This window comes from Crinia signifera, chromosome 19 (assembly GCF_055691185.1).
Source record: "Crinia signifera chromosome 19, ASM5569118v1, whole genome shotgun sequence".
Classification (NCBI taxonomy): domain Eukaryota; kingdom Metazoa; phylum Chordata; class Amphibia; order Anura; family Myobatrachidae; genus Crinia; species Crinia signifera.
The window spans coordinates 79,436,794-79,458,456 of NC_139226.1; positions in this window are offsets into that span (position 1 = coordinate 79,436,794).

Here is a 21,663-nt window from a genome sequence, read left to right on the forward strand (position 1 = left end):
GTCATAATTGATTTTAACCATCTTTTCAAAACTGTAAAATTGACGCTTCTGAACTCACGGATGGCACGGACATCATCTACGACAGTAATTTTAAAACCGATTATGTCAATTGTGACATCACTGATGATGTCATAATTGATTTTAACCATCTTTTCAAAACTGTAAATTTGACGATTCTGAACTCACGGATGGCACGGACATCATCTACGACAGTAATTTTAAAACCGATTATGTCAATTGTGACATCACTGATGATGTCATAATTGATTTTGACCATCTTTTCAAAACTGTAAAATTGACGCTTCTGAACTCACGGATGGCACAGACATCATCTACGACAGTAATTTTAAAACCGATTATGTCAATTGTGACATCACTGATGATGTCATAATTGATTTTGACCATCTTTTCAAAACTGTGAAATTGATGCTTCTGAACTCACGAATGGCACGGACATCATCTACGACAGTAATTTTAAAACCGATTATGTCAATTGTGACATCACTGATGATGTCATAATTGATTTTGACCATCTTTTCAAAACTGTAAAATTGACGCTTCTGAACTCACGGAGGGCACGGACTTCATCCACGACAGTAATTTTAAAACCGATTATGTCAATTGTGACATCACTGATGATGTCATAATTGATTATGACCATCTTTTCAAATCTGTAAATTTGACGCTTCTGAACTCACGGATGGCACAGACATCATCTACGACAGTAATTTTAAAACCGATTATGTCAATTGTGACATCACTGATGATGTCATAATTGATTTTAACCATCTTTTCAAAACTGTAAAATTGACGCTTCTGAACTCACGGATGGCACGGACATCATCTACGACAGTAATTTTAAAACCGATAATGTCAATTGTGACATCACTGATGATGTCATAATTGATTTTAACAATCTTTTCAAAACTGTAAATTTGACGATTCTGAACTCACGGATGGCACGGACATCAACTACGACAGTAATTTTAAAACCGATTATGTCAATTGTGACATCACTGATGATATTATAATTGATTTTAACCATCTTTTCAAAACTGTAAATTTGACGATTCTGAACTCACGAATTGCACGGACATCATCTACGACAGAAATTTTAAAACCGATTATGTCAATTGTGACATCAATGATGATGTCATAATTGATTTTAACCATCTTTTCAAAACTGTAAAATTGACGCTTCTGAACTCACGGATGGCACGGACATCATCTACGACAGTAATTTTAAAACCGATAATGTCAATTGTGACATCACTGATGATGTCATAATTGATTTTGACCATCTTTTCAAAACTGTAAAATTGACGCTTCTGAACTCACGGATGGCACAGACATCATCTACGACAGTAATTTTAAAACGGATTATGTCAATTGTGACATCACTGATGATGTCATAATTGATTTTGACCATCTTTTCAAAACTGTAAAATTGACGCTTCTGAACTCACGGATGGCACAGACATCATCTACGATAGTAATTTTAAAACCGATTATGTCAATTGTGACATCACTGATGATGTCATAATTGATTTCGACATCTTTTCAAAACTGTGAAATTGATGCTTCTGAACTCACGAATGGCACGGACATAATCTACGACAGTAATTTTAAAACCGATAATGTCAATTGTGACATCACTGATGATGTCATAATTGATTTTGACCATATTTTCAAAACTGTAAAATTGACGCTTCTGAACTCACGGATGGCACAGACATCATCTACGACAGTAATTTTAAAACCGATTATGTCAATTGTGACATCACTGATGATATTATAATTGATTTTAACCATCTTTTCAATACTGTAAATTTGACGATTCTGAACTCACGAATTGCACGGACATCATCTACGACAGTAATTTTAAAACCGATTATGTCAATTGTGACATCAATGATGATGTCATAATTGATTTTAACCATCTTTTCAAAACTGTAAAATTGACGCTTCTGAACTCACGGATGGCACGGACATCATCTACGACAGTAATTTTAAAACCGATAATGTCAATTGTGACATCACTGATGATGTCATAATTGATTTTGACCATCTTTTCAAAACTGTAAAATTGACGCTTCTGAACTCACGGATGGCACAGACATCATCTACGACAGTAATTTTAAAACGGATTATGTCAATTGTGACATCACTGATGATGTCATAATTGATTTTGACCATCTTTTCAAAACTGTAAAATTGACGCTTCTGAACTCACGGATGGCACAGACATCATCTACGACAGTAATTTTAAAACCGATTATGTCAATTGTGACATCACTGATGATGTCATAATTGATTTCGACATCTTTTCAAAACTGTGAAATTGATGCTTCTGAACTCACGAATGGCACGGACATAATCTACGACAGTAATTTTAAAACCGATAATGTCAATTGTGACATCACTGATGATGTCATAATTGATTTTGACCATCTTTTCAAAACTGTAAAATTGACGCTTCTGAACTCACGGATGGCACAGACATCATCTACGACAGTAATTTTAAAACTGATTATGGCAATTGTGACATCACTGATGATGTCATAATTGATTTCGACCATCTTTTCAAAACTGTAAAATTGATGCTTCTGAACTCACGAATGGCACGGACATCATCTATGACAGTAATTTTAAAACCGATAATGTCAATTGTGACATCACTGATGATGTCATAATTGATTTTAACCATCTTTTCAAAACTGTAAAATTGACGCTTCTGAACTCACGGATGGCACGGACATCATCTACGACAGTAATTTTAAAACCGATTATGTCAATTGTGACATCACTGATGATGTCATAATTGATTTTAACCATCTTTTCAAAACTGTAAATTTGACGATTCTGAACTCACGGATGGCACGGACATCATCTACGACAGTAATTTTAAAACCGATTATGTCAATTGTGACATCACTGATGATGTCATAATTGATTTTGACCATCTTTTCAAAACTGTAAAATTGACGCTTCTGAACTCACGGATGGCACAGACATCATCTACGACAGTAATTTTAAAACCGATTATGTCAATTGTGACATCACTGATGATGTCATAATTGATTTTGACCATCTTTTCAAAACTGTGAAATTGATGCTTCTGAACTCACGAATGGCACGGACATCATCTACGACAGTAATTTTAAAACCGATTATGTCAATTGTGACATCACTGATGATGTCATAATTGATTTTCACCATCTTTTCAAAACTGTAAAATTGACGCTTCTGAACTCACGGATGGCACAGACATCATCTACGACAGTAATTTTAGAACCGATTATGTCAATTGTGACATCACTGATGATGTCATAATTGATTTTGACCATCTTTTCAAAACTGTAAAATTGACGCTTCTGAACTCACGGATGGCACAGACATCATCTATGACATTAATTTTAAAACCGATTATGTCAATTGTGACATCACTAATGATGTCATAATTGATTTCGACATCTTTTCAAAACTGTGAAATTGATGCTTCTGAACTCACGAATGGCACGGACATAATCTACGACAGTAATTTTAAAACCGATAATGTCAATTGTGACATCACTGATGATGTCATAATTGATTTTGACCATCTTTTCAAAACTGTAAAATTGACGCTTCTGAACTCACGGATGGCACAGACATCATCTACGACAGTAATTTTAAAACCGATTATGTCAATTGTGACATCACTGATGATCTCATAATTGATTTCGACATCTTTTCAAAACTGTGAAATTGATGCTTCTGAACTCACGAATTGCACGGACATAATCTACGACAGTAATTTTAAAACCGATAATGTCAATTGTGACATCACTGATGATGTCATAATTGATTTTGACCATCTTTTCAAAACTGTAAAATTGACGCTTCTGAACTCACGGAGGGCACAGACTTCATCTACGACAGTAATTTTAAAACCGATTATGTCAATTGTGACATCACTGATGATGTCAAAATTGATTTTGACCATCTTTTCAAAACTGTAAATTTGACGATTCTGAACTCACAGATGGCACAGACATCATCTACGACAGTAATTTTAAAACCGATTATGTCAATTGTGACATCACTGATGATGTCATAATTGATTTTGACCATCTTTTCAAAACTGTGAAATTGATGCTTCTGAACTCACGAATGGCACGGACATCATCTACGACAGTAATTTTAAAACCGATAATGTCAATTGTGACATCACTGATGATGTCATAATTGATTTTAACCATCTTTTCAAAACTGTAAAATTGACGCTTCTGAACTCCTGGATGGCACAGACATCATCTACGACAGTAATTTTAAAACCGATTATGTCAATTGTGACATCACTGATGATGTCATAATTGATTTTAACCATCTTTTCAAAACTGTAAATTTGACGATTCTGAACTCACGAATGGCACGGACATCATCTACGACAGTAATTTTAAAACCGATTATGTCAATTGTGACATCAATGATGATGTCATAATTGATTTTAACCATCTTTTCAAAACTGTAAAATTGACGCTTCTGAACTCACGGATGGCACGGACATCATCTACGACAGTAATTTTAAAACCGATAATGTCAATTGTGACATCACTGATGATGTCATAATTGATTTTGACCATCTTTTCAAAACTGTAAAATTGACGCTTCTGAACTCACGGATGGGACAGACATCATCTACGACAGTAATTTTAAAACGAATTATGTCAATTGTGACATCACTGATTATGTCATAATTGATTTTGACCATCTATTCAAAACTGTAAAATTGACGCTTCTGAACCCACGGATGGCACAGACATCATCTACGACAGTAATTTTAAAACCGATTATGTCAATTGTGACATCACTGATGATGTCATAATTGATTTCGACATCTTTTCAAAACTGTGAAATTGATGCTTCTGAACTCACGAATGGCACGGACATAATCTACGACAGTAATTTTAAAACCGATAATGTCAATTGTGACATCACTGATGATGTCATAATTGATTTTGACCATCTTTTCAAAACTGTAAAATTGACGCTTCTGAACTCACGGAGGGCACAGACTTCATCTACGACAGTAATTTTAAAACCGATTATGTCAATTGTGACATCACTGATGATGTCAAAATTGATTTTGACCATCTTTTCAAAACTGTAAATTTGACGATTCTGAACTCACGGATGGCACAGACATCATCTACGACAGTAATTTTAAAACCGATTATGTCAATTGTGACATCACTGATGATGTCATAATTGATTTTGACCATCTTTTCAAATTGGTAAATTTGACGATTCTGAACTCACGGATGGCACGGACATCATCTACGACAGTAATTTTAAAACTGATTATGGCAATTGTGACATCACTGATGATGTCATAATTGATTTCGACCATCTTTTCAAAACTGTAAAATTGATGCTTCTGAACTCACGAATGGCACGGACATCATCTATGACAGTAATTTTAAAACCGATAATGTCAATTGTGACATCACTGATGATGTCATAATTGATTTTAACCATCTTTTCAAAACTGTAAAATTGACGCTTCTGAACTCACGGATGGCACGGACATCATCTACGACAGTAATTTTAAAACCGATAATGTCAATTGTGACATCACTGATGATGTCATAATTGATTTTAACCATCTTTTCAAAACTGTAAATTTGACGATTCTGAACTCACGGATGGCACGGACATCATCTACGACAGTAATTTTAAAACCGATTATGTCAATTGTGACATCACTGATGATGTCATAATTGATTTTGACCATCTTTTCAAAACTGTAAAATTGACGCTTCTGAACTCACGGATGGCACAGACATCATCTACGACAGTAATTTTAAAACCGATTATGTCAATTGTGACATCACTGATGATGTCATAATTGATTTTGACCATCTTTTCAAAACTGTGAAATTGATGCTTCTGAACTCACGAATGGCACAGACATCATCTACGACAGTAATTTTAAAACCGATTATGTCAATTGTGACATCACTGATGATGTCATAATTGATTTTGACCATCTTTTCAAAACTGTAAAATTGACGCTTCTGAACTCACGGATGCACAGACATCATCTACGACAGTAATTTTAGAACCGATTATGTCAATTGTGACATCACTGATGATGTCATAATTGATTTTGACCATCTTTTCAAAACTGTAAAATTGACGCTTCTGAACTCACGGATGGCACAGACATCATCTATGACATTAATTTTAAAACCGATTATGTCAATTGTGACATCACTAATGATGTCATAATTGATTTCGACATCTTTTCAAAACTGTGAAATTGATGCTTCTGAACTCACGAATGGCACGGACATAATCTACGACAGTAATTTTAAAACCGATAATGTCAATTGTGACATCACTGATGATGTCATAATTGATTTTGACCATCTTTTCAAAACTGTAAAATTGACGCTTCTGAACTCACGGAGGGCACGGACTTCATCTACGACAGTAATTTTAAAACCGATTATGTCAATTGTGACATCACTGATGATGTCATAATTGATTATGACCATCTTTTCAAATCTGTAAAATTGACGCTTCTGAACTCACGGATGGCACAGACATCATCTACGACAGTAATTTTAAAACCGATTATGTCAATTGTGACATCACTGATGATGTCATAATTGATTTTAACCATCTTTTCAAAACTGTAAAATTGACGCTTCTGAACTCACGGATGGCACGGACATCATCTACGACAGTAATTTTAAAACCGATAATGTCAATTGTGACATCACTGATGATGTCATAATTGATTTTGACCATCTTTTCAAAACTGTAAAATTGGCGCTTCTGAACTCACGGATGGCACAGACATCATCTACGACAGTAATTTTAAAACCGATTATGTCAATTGTGACATCACTGATGATATTATAATTGATTTTAACCATCTTTTCAAAACTGTAAATTTGACGATTCTGAACTCACAAATTGCACGGACATCATCTACGACAGTAATTTTAAAACCGATTATGTCAATTGTGACATCAATGATGATGTCATAATTGATTTTAACCATCTTTTCAAAACTGTAAAATTGAAGCTTCTGAACTCACGGATGGCACGGACATCATCTACGACAGTAATTTTAAAACCGATAATGTCAATTGTGACATCACTGATGATGTCATAATTGATTTTGACCATCTTTTCAAAACTGTAAAATTGACGCTTCTGAACTCACAGATGGCACAGACATCATCTACGACAGTAATTTTAAAACGGATTATGTCAATTGTGACATCACTGATGATGTCATAATTGATTTTGACCATCTTTTCAAAACTGTAAAATTGACGCTTCTGAACTCACGGAGGGCACGGACTTCATCTACGACAGTAATTTTAAAACCGATTATGTCAATTGTGACATCACTGATGATGTCAAAATTGATTTTGACCATCTTTTCAAAACTGTAAATTTGACGATTCTGAACTCACGGATGGCACAGACATCATCTACGACAGTAATTTTAAAACCGATTATGTCAATTGTGACATCACTGATGATGTCATAATTGATTTTGACCATCTTTTCAAATTGGTAAATTTGACGATTCTGAACTCACGGATGGCACGGACATCATCTACGACAGTAATTTTAAAACTGATTATGGCAATTGTGACATCACTGATGATGTCATAATTGATTTTAACCATCTTTTCAAAACTGTAAAATTGACGCTTCTGAACTCACGGATGGCACGGACATCATCTACGACAGTAATTTTAAAACCGATTATGTCAATTGTGACATCACTGATGATGTCATAATTGATTTTAACCATCTTTTCAAAACTGTAAATTTGACGATTCTGAACTCACGGATGGCACGGACATCATCTACGACAGTAATTTTAAAACCGATTATGTCAATTGTGACATTACTGATGATGTCATAATTGATTTTGACCATCTTTTCAAAACTGTAAAATTGACGCTTCTGAACTCACGGATGGCACAGACATCATCTACGACAGTATTTTAAAACCGATTATGTCAATTGTGACATCACTGATGATGTCATTATTGATTTTGACCATCTTTTCAAAACTGTGAAATTGATGCTTCTGAACTCACGAATGGCACGGACATCATCTACGACAGTAATTTTAAAACCGATAATGTCAATTGTGACATCACTGATGATGTCATAATTGATTTTAACCATCTTTTCAAAACTGTAAATTTGACGATTCTGAACTCACGGATGGCACGGACATCATCTACGACAGTAATTTTAAAACCGATTATGTCAATTGTGACATCACTGATGATGTCATAATTGATTTTGACCATCTTTTCAAAACTGTAAAATTGACGCTTCTGAACTCACGGATGGCACGGACATCATCTACGACAGTAATTTTAAAACCGATAATGTCAATTGTGACATCACTGATGATGTCATAATTGATTTTAACCATCTTTTCAAAACTGTAAATTTGACGATTCTGAACTCACGGATGGCACGGACATCATCTACGACAGTAATTTTAAAACCGATTATGTCAATTGTGACATCACTGATGATGTCATAATTGATTTTGACCATCTTTTCAAAACTGTAAAATTGACGCTTCTGAACTCACGGATGGCACAGACATCATCTACGACAGTAATTTTAAAACCGATTATGTCAATTGTGACATCACTGATGATGTCATAATTGATTTTGACCATCTTTTCAAAACTGTGAAATTGATGCTTCTGAACTCACGAATGGCACAGACATCATCTACGACAGTAATTTTAAAACCGATTATGTCAATTGTGACATCACTGATGATGTCATAATTGATTTTGACCATCTTTTCAAAACTGTAAAATTGACGCTTCTGAACTCACGGATGGCACAGACATCATCTACGACAGTAATTTTAGAACCGATTATGTCAATTGTGACATCACTGATGATGTCATAATTGATTTTGACCATCTTTTCAAAACTGTAAAATTGACGCTTCTGAACTCACGGATGGCACAGACATCATCTATGACATTAATTTTAAAACCGATTATGTCAATTGTGACATCACTAATGATGTCATAATTGATTTCGACATCTTTTCAAAACTGTGAAATTGATGCTTCTGAACTCACGAATGGCACGGACATAATCTACGACAGTAATTTTAAAACCGATAATGTCAATTGTGACATCACTGATGATGTCATAATTGATTTTGACCATCTTTTCAAAACTGTAAAATTGACGCTTCTGAACTCACGGAGGGCACGGACTTCATCTACGACAGTAATTTTAAAACCGATTATGTCAATTGTGACATCACTGATGATGTCATAATTGATTATGACCATCTTTTCAAATCTGTAAAATTGACGCTTCTGAACTCACGGATGGCACGGACATCATCTACGACAGTAATTTTAAAACCGATAATGTCAATTGTGACATCACTGATGATGTCATAATTGATTTTGACCATCTTTTCAAAACTGTAAAATTGGCGCTTCTGAACTCACGGATGGCACAGACATCATCTACGACAGTAATTTTAAAACCGATTATGTCAATTGTGACATCACTGATGATATTATAATTGATTTTAACCATCTTTTCAAAACTGTAAATTTGACGATTCTGAACTCACAAATTGCACGGACATCATCTACGACAGTAATTTTAAAACCGATTATGTCAATTGTGACATCAATGATGATGTCATAATTGATTTTAACCATCTTTTCAAAACTGTAAAATTGAAGCTTCTGAACTCACGGATGGCACGGACATCATCTACGACAGTAATTTTAAAACCGATAATGTCAATTGTGACATCACTGATGATGTCATAATTGATTTTGACCATCTTTTCAAAACTGTAAAATTGACGCTTCTGAACTCACAGATGGCACAGACATCATCTACGACAGTAATTTTAAAACGGATTATGTCAATTGTGACATCACTGATGATGTCATAATTGATTTTGACCATCTTTTCAAAACTGTAAAATTGACGCTTCTGAACTCACGGAGGGCACGGACTTCATCTACGACAGTAATTTTAAAACCGATTATGTCAATTGTGACATCACTGATGATGTCAAAATTGATTTTGACCATCTTTTCAAAACTGTAAATTTGACGATTCTGAACTCACGGATGGCACAGACATCATCTACGACAGTAATTTTAAAACCGATTATGTCAATTGTGACATCACTGATGATGTCATAATTGATTTTGACCATCTTTTCAAATTGGTAAATTTGACGATTCTGAACTCACGGATGGCACGGACATCATCTACGACAGTAATTTTAAAACTGATTATGGCAATTGTGACATCACTGATGATGTCATAATTGATTTTAACCATCTTTTCAAAACTGTAAAATTGACGCTTCTGAACTCACGGATGGCACGGACATCATCTACGACAGTAATTTTAAAACCGATTATGTCAATTGTGACATCACTGATGATGTCATAATTGATTTTAACCATCTTTTCAAAACTGTAAATTTGACGATTCTGAACTCACGGATGGCACGGACATCATCTACGACAGTAATTTTAAAACCGATTATGTCAATTGTGACATCACTGATGATGTCATAATTGATTTTGACCATCTTTTCAAAACTGTAAAATTGACGCTTCTGAACTCACGGATGGCACAGACATCATCTACGACAGTATTTTAAAACCGATTATGTCAATTGTGACATCACTGATGATGTCATAATTGATTTTGACCATCTTTTCAAAACTGTGAAATTGATGCTTCTGAACTCACGAATGGCACGGACATCATCTACGACAGTAATTTTAAAACCGATTATGTCAATTGTGACATCACTGATGATGTCATAATTGATTTTGACCATCTTTTCAAAACTGTAAAATTGACGCTTCTGAACTCACGGATGGCACAGACATCATCTACGACAGTAATTTTAGAACCGATTATGTCAATTGTGACATCACTGATGATGTCATAATTGATTTTGACCATCTTTTCAAAACTGTAAAATTGACGCTTCTGAACTCACGGATGGCACAGACATCATCTATGACATTAATTTTAAAACCGATTATGTCAATTGTGACATCACTAATGATGTCATAATTGATTTCGACATCTTTTCAAAACTGTGAAATTGATGCTTCTGAACTCACGAATGGCACGGACATAATCTACGACAGTAATTTTAAAACCGATAATGTCAATTGTGACATCACTGATGATGTCATAATTGATTTTGACCATCTTTTCAAAACTGTAAAATTGACGCTTCTGAACTCACGGAGGGCACGGACTTCATCTACGACAGTAATTTTAAAACCGATTATGTCAATTGTGACATCACTGATGATGTCATAATTGATTATGACCATCTTTTCAAATCTGTAAATTTGACGCTTCTGAACTCACGGATGGCACAGACATCATCTACGACAGTAATTTAAAAACCGATTATGTCAATTGTGACATCACTGATGATGTCATAATTGATTTTAACCATCTTTTCAAAACTGTAAAATTGACGCTTCTGAACTCACGGATGGCACGGACATCATCTACGACAGTAATTTTAAAACCGATAATGTCAATTGTGACATCACTGATGATGTCATAATTGATTTTGACCATCTTTTCAAAACTGTAAAATTGACGCTTCTGAACTCACAGATGGCACAGACATCATCTACGACAGTAATTTTAAAACGGATTATGTCAATTGTGACATCACTGATGATGTCATAATTGATTTTGATCATCTTTTCAAAACTGTAAAATTGACGCTTCTGAACTCACGGAGGGCACGGACTTCATCTACGACAGTAATTTTAAAACCGATTATGTCAATTGTGACATCACTGATGATGTCAAAATTGATTTTGACCATCTTTTCAAAACTGTAAATTTGACGATTCTGAACTCACGGATGGCACAGACATCATCTACGACAGTAATTTTAAAACCGATTATGTCAATTGTGACATCACTGATGATGTCATAATTGATTTTGACCATCTTTTCAAATTGGTAAATTTGACGATTCTGAACTCACGGATGGCACGGACATCATCTACGACAGTAATTTTAAAACTGATTATGGCAATTGTGACATCACTGATGATGTCATAATTGATTTCGACCATCTTTTCAAAACTGTAAAATTGATGCTTCTGAACTCACGAATGGCACGGACATCATCTATGACAGTAATTTTAAAACCGATAATGTCAATTGTGACATCACTGATGATGTCATAATTGATTTTAACCATCTTTTCAAAACTGTAAAATTGACGCTTCTGAACTCACGGATGGCACGGACATCATCTACGACAGTAATTTTAAAACCGATTATGTCAATTGTGACATCACTGATGATGTCATAATTGATTTTAACCATCTTTTCAAAACTGTAAATTTGACGATTCTGAACTCACGGATGGCACGGACATCATCTACGACAGTAATTTTAAAACCGATTATGTCAATTGTGACATCACTGATGATGTCATAATTGATTTTGACCATCTTTTCAAAACTGTAAAATTGACGCTTCTGAACTCACGGATGGCACAGACATCATCTACGACAGTAATTTTAAAACCGATTATGTCAATTGTGACATCACTGATGATGTCATAATTGATTTTGACCATCTTTTCAAAACTGTGAAATTGATGCTTCTGAACTCACGAATGGCACGGACATCATCTACGACAGTAATTTTAAAACCGATTATGTCAATTGTGACATCACTGATGATGTCATAATTGATTTTGACCATCTTTTCAAAACTGTAAAATTGACGCTTCTGAACTCACGGATGGCACAGACATCATCTACGACAGTAATTTTAGAACCGATTATGTCAATTGTGACATCACTGATGATGTCATAATTGATTTTGACCATCTTTTCAAAACTGTAAAATTGACGCTTCTGAACTCACGGATGGCACAGACATCATCTATGACATTAATTTTAAAACCGATTATGTCAATTGTGACATCACTAATGATGTCATAATTGATTTCGACATCTTTTCAAAACTGTGAAATTGATGCTTCTGAACTCACGAATGGCACGGACATAATCTACGACAGTAATTTTAAAACCGATAATGTCAATTGTGACATCACTGATGATGTCATAATTGATTTTGACCATCTTTTCAAAACTGTAAAATTGACGCTTCTGAACTCACGGAGGGCACGGACTTCATCTACGACAGTAATTTTAAAACCGATTATGTCAATTGTGACATCACTGATGATGTCATAATTGATTATGACCATCTTTTCAAATCTGTAAATTTGACGCTTCTGAACTCACGGATGGCACAGACATCATCTACGACAGTAATTTTAAAACCGATTATGTCAATTGTGACATCACTGATGATGTCATAATTGATTTTAACCATCTTTTCAAAACTGTAAAATTGACGCTTCTGAACTCACGGATGGCACGGACATCATCTACGACAGTAATTTTAAAACCGATAATGTCAATTGTGACATCACTGATGATGTCATAATTGATTTTAACAATCTTTTCAAAACTGTAAATTTGACGATTCTGAACTCACGGATGGCACGGACATCAACTACGACAGTAATTTTAAAACCGATTATGTCAATTGTGACATCACTGATGATATTATAATTGATTTTAACCATCTTTTCAAAACTGTAAATTTGACGATTCTGAACTCACGAATTGCACGGACATCATCTACGACAGAAATTTTAAAACCGATTATGTCAATTGTGACATCAATGATGATGTCATAATTGATTTTAACCATCTTTTCAAAACTGTAAAATTGACGCTTCTGAACTCACGGATGGCACGGACATCATCTACGACAGTAATTTTAAAACCGATAATGTCAATTGTGACATCACTGATGATGTCATAATTGATTTTGACCATCTTTTCAAAACTGTAAAATTGACGCTTCTGAACTCACGGATGGCACAGACATCATCTACGACAGTAATTTTAAAACGGATTATGTCAATTGTGACATCACTGATGATGTCATAATTGATTTTGACCATCTTTTCAAAACTGTAAAATTGACGCTTCTGAACTCACGGATGGCACAGACATCATCTACGATAGTAATTTTAAAACCGATTATGTCAATTGTGACATCACTGATGATGTCATAATTGATTTCGACATCTTTTCAAAACTGTGAAATTGATGCTTCTGAACTCACGAATGGCACGGACATAATCTACGACAGTAATTTTAAAACCGATAATGTCAATTGTGACATCACTGATGATGTCATAATTGATTTTGACCATATTTTCAAAACTGTAAAATTGACGCTTCTGAACTCACGGATGGCACAGACATCATCTACGACAGTAATTTTAAAACCGATTATGTCAATTGTGACATCACTGATGATATTATAATTGATTTTAACCATCTTTTCAATACTGTAAATTTGACGATTCTGAACTCACGAATTGCACGGACATCATCTACGACAGTAATTTTAAAACCGATTATGTCAATTGTGACATCAATGATGATGTCATAATTGATTTTAACCATCTTTTCAAAACTGTAAAATTGACGCTTCTGAACTCACGGATGGCACGGACATCATCTACGACAGTAATTTTAAAACCGATAATGTCAATTGTGACATCACTGATGATGTCATAATTGATTTTGACCATCTTTTCAAAACTGTAAAATTGACGCTTCTGAACTCACGGATGGCACAGACATCATCTACGACAGTAATTTTAAAACGGATTATGTCAATTGTGACATCACTGATGATGTCATAATTGATTTTGACCATCTTTTCAAAACTGTAAAATTGACGCTTCTGAACTCACGGATGGCACAGACATCATCTACGACAGTAATTTTAAAACCGATTATGTCAATTGTGACATCACTGATGATGTCATAATTGATTTCGACATCTTTTCAAAACTGTGAAATTGATGCTTCTGAACTCACGAATGGCACGGACATAATCTACGACAGTAATTTTAAAACCGATAATGTCAATTGTGACATCACTGATGATGTCATAATTGATTTTGACCATCTTTTCAAAACTGTAAAATTGACGCTTCTGAACTCACGGATGGCACAGACATCATCTACGACAGTAATTTTAAAACCGATTATGTCAATTGTGACATCACTGATGATATTATAATTGATTTTAACCATCTTTTCAAAACTGTAAATTTGACGATTCTGAACTCACGAATTGCACGGACATCATCTACGACAGTAATTTTAAAACCGATTATGTCAATTGTGACATCAATGATGATGTCATAATTGATTTTGACCATCTTTTCAAAACTGTAAAATTGACGCTTCTGAACTCACGGATGGCACAGACATCATCTACGACAGTAATTTTAAAACCGATTATGTCAATTGTGACATCACTGATGATATTATAATTGATTTTAACCATCTTTTCAAAACTGTAAATTTGACGATTCTGAACTCACGAATTGCACGGACATCATCTACGACAGAAATTTTAAAACCGATTATGTCAATTGTGACATCAATGATGATGTCATAATTGATTTTAACCATCTTTTCAAAACTGTAAAATTGACGCTTCTGAACTCACGGATGGCACGGACATCATCTACGACAGTAATTTTAAAACCGATAATGTCAATTGTGACATCACTGATGATGTCATAATTGATTTTGACCATCTTTTCAAAACTGTAAAATTGACGCTTCTGAACTCACGGATGGCACAGACATCATCTACGACAGTAATTTTAAAACGGATTATGTCAATTGTGACATCACTGATGATGTCATAATTGATTTTGACCATCTTTTCAAAACTGTAAAATTGACGCTTCTGAACTCACGGATGGCACAGACATCATCTACGATAGTAATTTTAAAACCGATTATGTCAATTGTGACATCACTGATGATGTCATAATTGATTTCGACATCTTTTCAAAACTGTGAAATTGATGCTTCTGAACTCACGAATAGCACGGACATAATCTACGACAGTAATTTTAAAACCGATAATGTCAATTGTGACATCACTGATGATGTCATAATTGATTTTGACCATCTTTTCAAAACTGTAAAATTGACGCTTCTGAACTCACGGATGGCACAGACATCATCTACGACAGTAATTTTAAAACCGATTATGTCAATTGTGACATCACTGATGATATTATAATTGATTTTAACCATCTTTTCAATACTTTAAATTTGACGATTCTGAACTCACGAATTGCACGGACATCATCTACGACAGTAATTTTAAAACCGATTATGTCAATTGTGACATCAATGATGATGTCATAATTGATTTTAACCATCTTTTCAAAACTGTAAAATTGACGCTTCTGAACTCACGGATGGCACGGACATCATCTACGACAGTAATTTTAAAACCGATAATGTCAATTGTGACATCACTGATGATGTCATAATTGATTTTGACCATCTTTTCAAAACTGTAAAATTGACGCTTCTGAACTCACGGATGGCACAGACATCATCTACGACAGTAATTTTAAAACGGATTATGTCAATTGTGACATCACTGATGATGTCATAATTGATTTTGACCATCTTTTCAAAACTGTAAAATTGACGCTTCTGAACTCACGGATGGCACAGACATCATCTACGACAGTAATTTTAAAACCGATTATGTCAATTGTGACATCACTGATGATGTCATAATTGATTTCGACATCTTTTCAAAACTGTGAAATTGATGCTTCTGAACTCACGAATGGCACGGACATAATCTACGACAGTAATTTTAAAACCGATAATGTCAATTGTGACATCACTGATGATGTCATAATTGATTTTGACCATCTTTTCAAAACTGTAAAATTGACGCTTCTGAACTCACGGGGGGCACGGACTTCATCTACGACAGTAATTTTAAAACCGATTATGTCAATTGTGACATCACTGATGATGTCATAATTGTTTTTGACCATCTTTTAAAAACTGTAAAATTGACGCTTCTGAACTCACGGATGGCACAGACATCATCTACGACAGTAATTTTAAAACCGATTATGTCAATTGTGACATCACTGATGATGTCATAATTGATTTTAACCATCTTTTCAAAACTGTAAATTTGACGATTCTGAACTCACGAATGGCACGGACATCATCTACGACAGTAATTTTAAAACCGATTATGTCAATTGTGACATCAATGATGATGTCATAATTGATTTTGACCATCTTTTCAAAACTGTAAAATTGACGCTTCTGAACTCACGGATGGCACGGACATCATCTACGACAGTAATTTTAAAACCGATAATGTCAATTGTGACATCACTGATGATGTCAAAATTGATTTTGACCATCTTTTCAAAACTGTAAATTTGACGATTCTGAACTCACGGATGGCACAGACATCATCTACGACAGTAATTTTAAAACCGATTATGTCAATTGTGACATCACTGATGATGTCATAATTGATTTTGACCATCTTTTCAAATTGGTAAATTTGACGATTCTGAACTCACGGATGGCACAGACATCATCTACGACAGTAATTTTAAAACCGATTATGTCAATTGTGACATCACTGATGATGTCATAATTGATTTCGACATCTTTTCAAAACTGTGAAATTGATGCTTCTGAACTCACGAATGGCACGGACATAATCTACGACAGTAATTTTAAAACCGATAAAGTCAATTGTGACATCACTGATGATGTCATAATTGATTTTGACCATCTTTTCAAAACTGTAAAATTGACGCTTCTGAACTCACGGAGGGCACGGACTTCATCTACGACAGTAATTTTAAAACCGATTATGTCAATTGTGACATCACTGATGATGTCAAAATTGATTTTGACCATCTTTTCAAAACTGTAAATTTGACGATTCTGAACTCACAGATGGCACAGACATCATCTACGACAGTAATTTTAAAACCGATTATGTCAATTGTGACATCACTGATGATGTCATAATTGATTTTGACCATCTTTTCAAAACTGTGAAATCGATGCTTCTGAACTCACGAATGGCACGGACATCATCTACGACAGTAATTTTAAAACCGATAATGTCAATTGTGACATCACTGATGATGTCATAATTGATTTTAACCATCTTTTCAAAACTGTAAAATTGACGCTTCTGAACTCACGGATGGCACGGACATCATCTACGACAGTAATTTTAAAACCGATAATGTCAATTGTGACATCACTGATGATGTCATAATTGATTTTAACCATCTTTTCAAAACTGTAAATTTGACGATTCTGAACTCACGAATGGCACGGACATCATCTACGACAGTAATTTTAAAACCGATTATGTCAATTGTGACATCAATGATGATGTCATAATTGATTTTAACCATCTTTTCAAAACTGTAAAATTGACGCTTCTGAACTCACGGATGGCACAGACATCATCTACGACAGTAATTTTAAAACCGATTATGTCAATTGTGACATCACTGATGATGTCATAATTGATTTTGACCATCTTTTCAAATTGGTAAATTTGACGATTCTGAACTCACGGATGGCACGGACATCATCTACGACAGTAATTTTAAAACTGATTATGGCAATTGTGACATCACTGATGATGTCATAATTGATTTTGACCATCTTTTCAAAACTGTAAAATTGACGCTTCTGAACTCACGGATGGCACAGACATCATCTACGACAGTAATTTTAAAACCGATTATGTCAATTGTGACATCACTGATGATGTCATAATTGATTTCGACATCTTTTCAAAACTGTGAAATTGATGCTTCTGAACTCACGAATGGCACGGACATAATCTACGACAGTAATTTTAAAACCGATAATGTCAATTGTGACATCACTGATGATGTCATAATTGATTTTGACCATCTTTTCAAAACTGTAAAATTGACGCTTCTGAACTCACGGAGGGCACGGACTTCATCTACGACAGTAATTTTAAAACCGATTATGTCAATTGTGACATCACTGATGATGTCAAAATTGATTTTGACCATCTTTTCAAAACTGTAAATTTGACGATTCTGAACTCACAGATGGCACAGACATCATCTACGACAGTAATTTTAAAACCGATTATGTCAATTGTGACATCACTGATGATGTCATAATTGATTTTGACCATCTTTTCAAAACTGTGAAATTGATGCTTCTGAACTCACGAATGGCACGGACATCATCTACGACAGTAATTTTAAAACCGATAATGTCAATTATGACATCACTGATGATGTCATAATTGATTTTAACCATCTTTTCAAAACTGAAAAATTGACGCTTCTGAACTCACGGATGGCACGGACATCATCTACGAAAGTAATTTTAAAACCGATAATGTCAATTGTGACATCACTGATGATGTCATAATTGATTTTAACAATCTTTTTAAAACTGTAAATTTGACGATTTTGAACTCACGGATGGCACGGACATCATCTACGACAGTAATTTTAAAACCGATTATGTCATTTGTGACATCACTGATGATGTCATAATTGTTTTTGACCTTCTTTTCAAAACTGTAAAATTGACGCTTCTGAACTCACGGATGGCACAGACATCATCTACGACAGTAATTTTAAAACCGATTATGTCAATTGTGACATCACTGATGATGTCATAATTGATTTTAACCATCTTTTCAAAACTGTAAATTTGACGATTCTGAACTCACGAATGGCACGGACATCATCTACGACAGTAATTTTAAAACCGATTATGTCAATTGTGACATCAATGATGATGTCATAATTGATTTTAACCATCTTTTCAAAACTGTAAAATTGATGCTTCTGAACTCACGGATGGCACGGACATCATCTACGACAGTAATTTTAAAACCGATAATGTCAATTGTGACATCACTGATGATGTCATAATTGATTTTGACCATCTTTTCAAAACTGTAAAATTGACGCTTCTGAACTCACGGATGGGACAGACATCATCTACGACAGTAATTTTAAAACGGATTATGTCAATTGTGACATCACTGATGATGTCATAATTGATTTTGACCATCTATTCAAAACTGTAAAATTGACGCTTCTGAACTCACGGATGGCACAGACATCATCTACGACAGTAATTTTAAAACCGATTATGTCAATTGTGACATCACTGATGATGTCATAATTGATTTTAACCATCTTTTCAAAACTGTAAAATTGACGCTTCTGAACTCACGGATGGCACGGACATCATCTACGACAGTAATTTTAAAACCGATAATGTCAATTGTGACATCACTGATGATGTCATAATTGATTTTGACCATCTTTTCAAAACTGTAAAATTGACGCTTCTGAACTCACGGAGGGCACGGACTTCATCTACGACAGTAATTTTAAAACCGATTATGTCAATTGTGACATCACTGATGATGTCAAAATTGATTTTGACCATCTTTTCAAAACTGTAAAGTTGACGATTCTGAACTCACGGATGGCACAGACATCATCTACGACAGTAATTTTAAAACCGATTATGTCAATTGTGACATCACTGATGATGTCATAATTGATTTTGACCATCTTTTCAAATTGGTAAATTTGACGATTCTGAACTCACGGATGGCACGGACATCATCTACGACAGTAATTTTAAAACTGATTATGGCAATTGTGACATCACTGATGATGTCATAATTGATTTCGACCATCTTTTCAAAACTGTAAAATTGATGCTTCTGAACTCACAAATGGCACGGACATCATCTATGACAGTAATTTTAAAACCGATAATGTCAATTGTGACATCACTGATGATGTCATAATTGATTTTAACCATCTTTTCAAAACTGTAAAATTGACGCTTCTGAACTCACGGATGGCACGGACATCATCTACGACAGTAATTTTAAAACCGATAATGTCAATTGTGACATCACTGATGATGTCATAATTGATTTTAACCATCTTTTCAAAACTGTAAATTTGACGATTCTGAACTCACGGATGGCACGGACATCATCTACGACAGTAATTTTAAAACCGATTATGTCAATTGTGACATCACTGATGATGTCATAATTGATTTTGACCATCTTTTCAAAACTGTAAAATTGACGCTTCTGAACTCACGGATGGCACAGACATCATCTACAACAGGAATTTTAAAACCGATTATGTCAATTGTGACATCACTGATGATGTCATAATTGATTTTGACCATCTTTTCAAAACTGTGAAATTGATGCTTCTGAACTCACGAATGGCACGGACATCATCTACGACAGTAATTTTAAAACCGATTATGTCAATTGTGACATCACTGATTATGTCATAATTGATTTTGACCATCTTTTCAAAACTGTAAAATTGACGCTTCTGAACTCACTGACGGCACGGACTTCATCTACGACAGTAATTTTCAAACCGATTATGTCAATTGTGACATCACTGATGATGTCATAATTGATTTCGACATCTTTTCAAAACTGTGAAATTGATGCTTCTGAATTTACGAATGGCACAGACATCATCTACGACAGTAATTTTAAAACCGATAATGTCAATTGTGACATCACTGATGATGTCATAATTGATTTTAACCATCTTTTCAAAACTGTAAAATTGACGCTTCT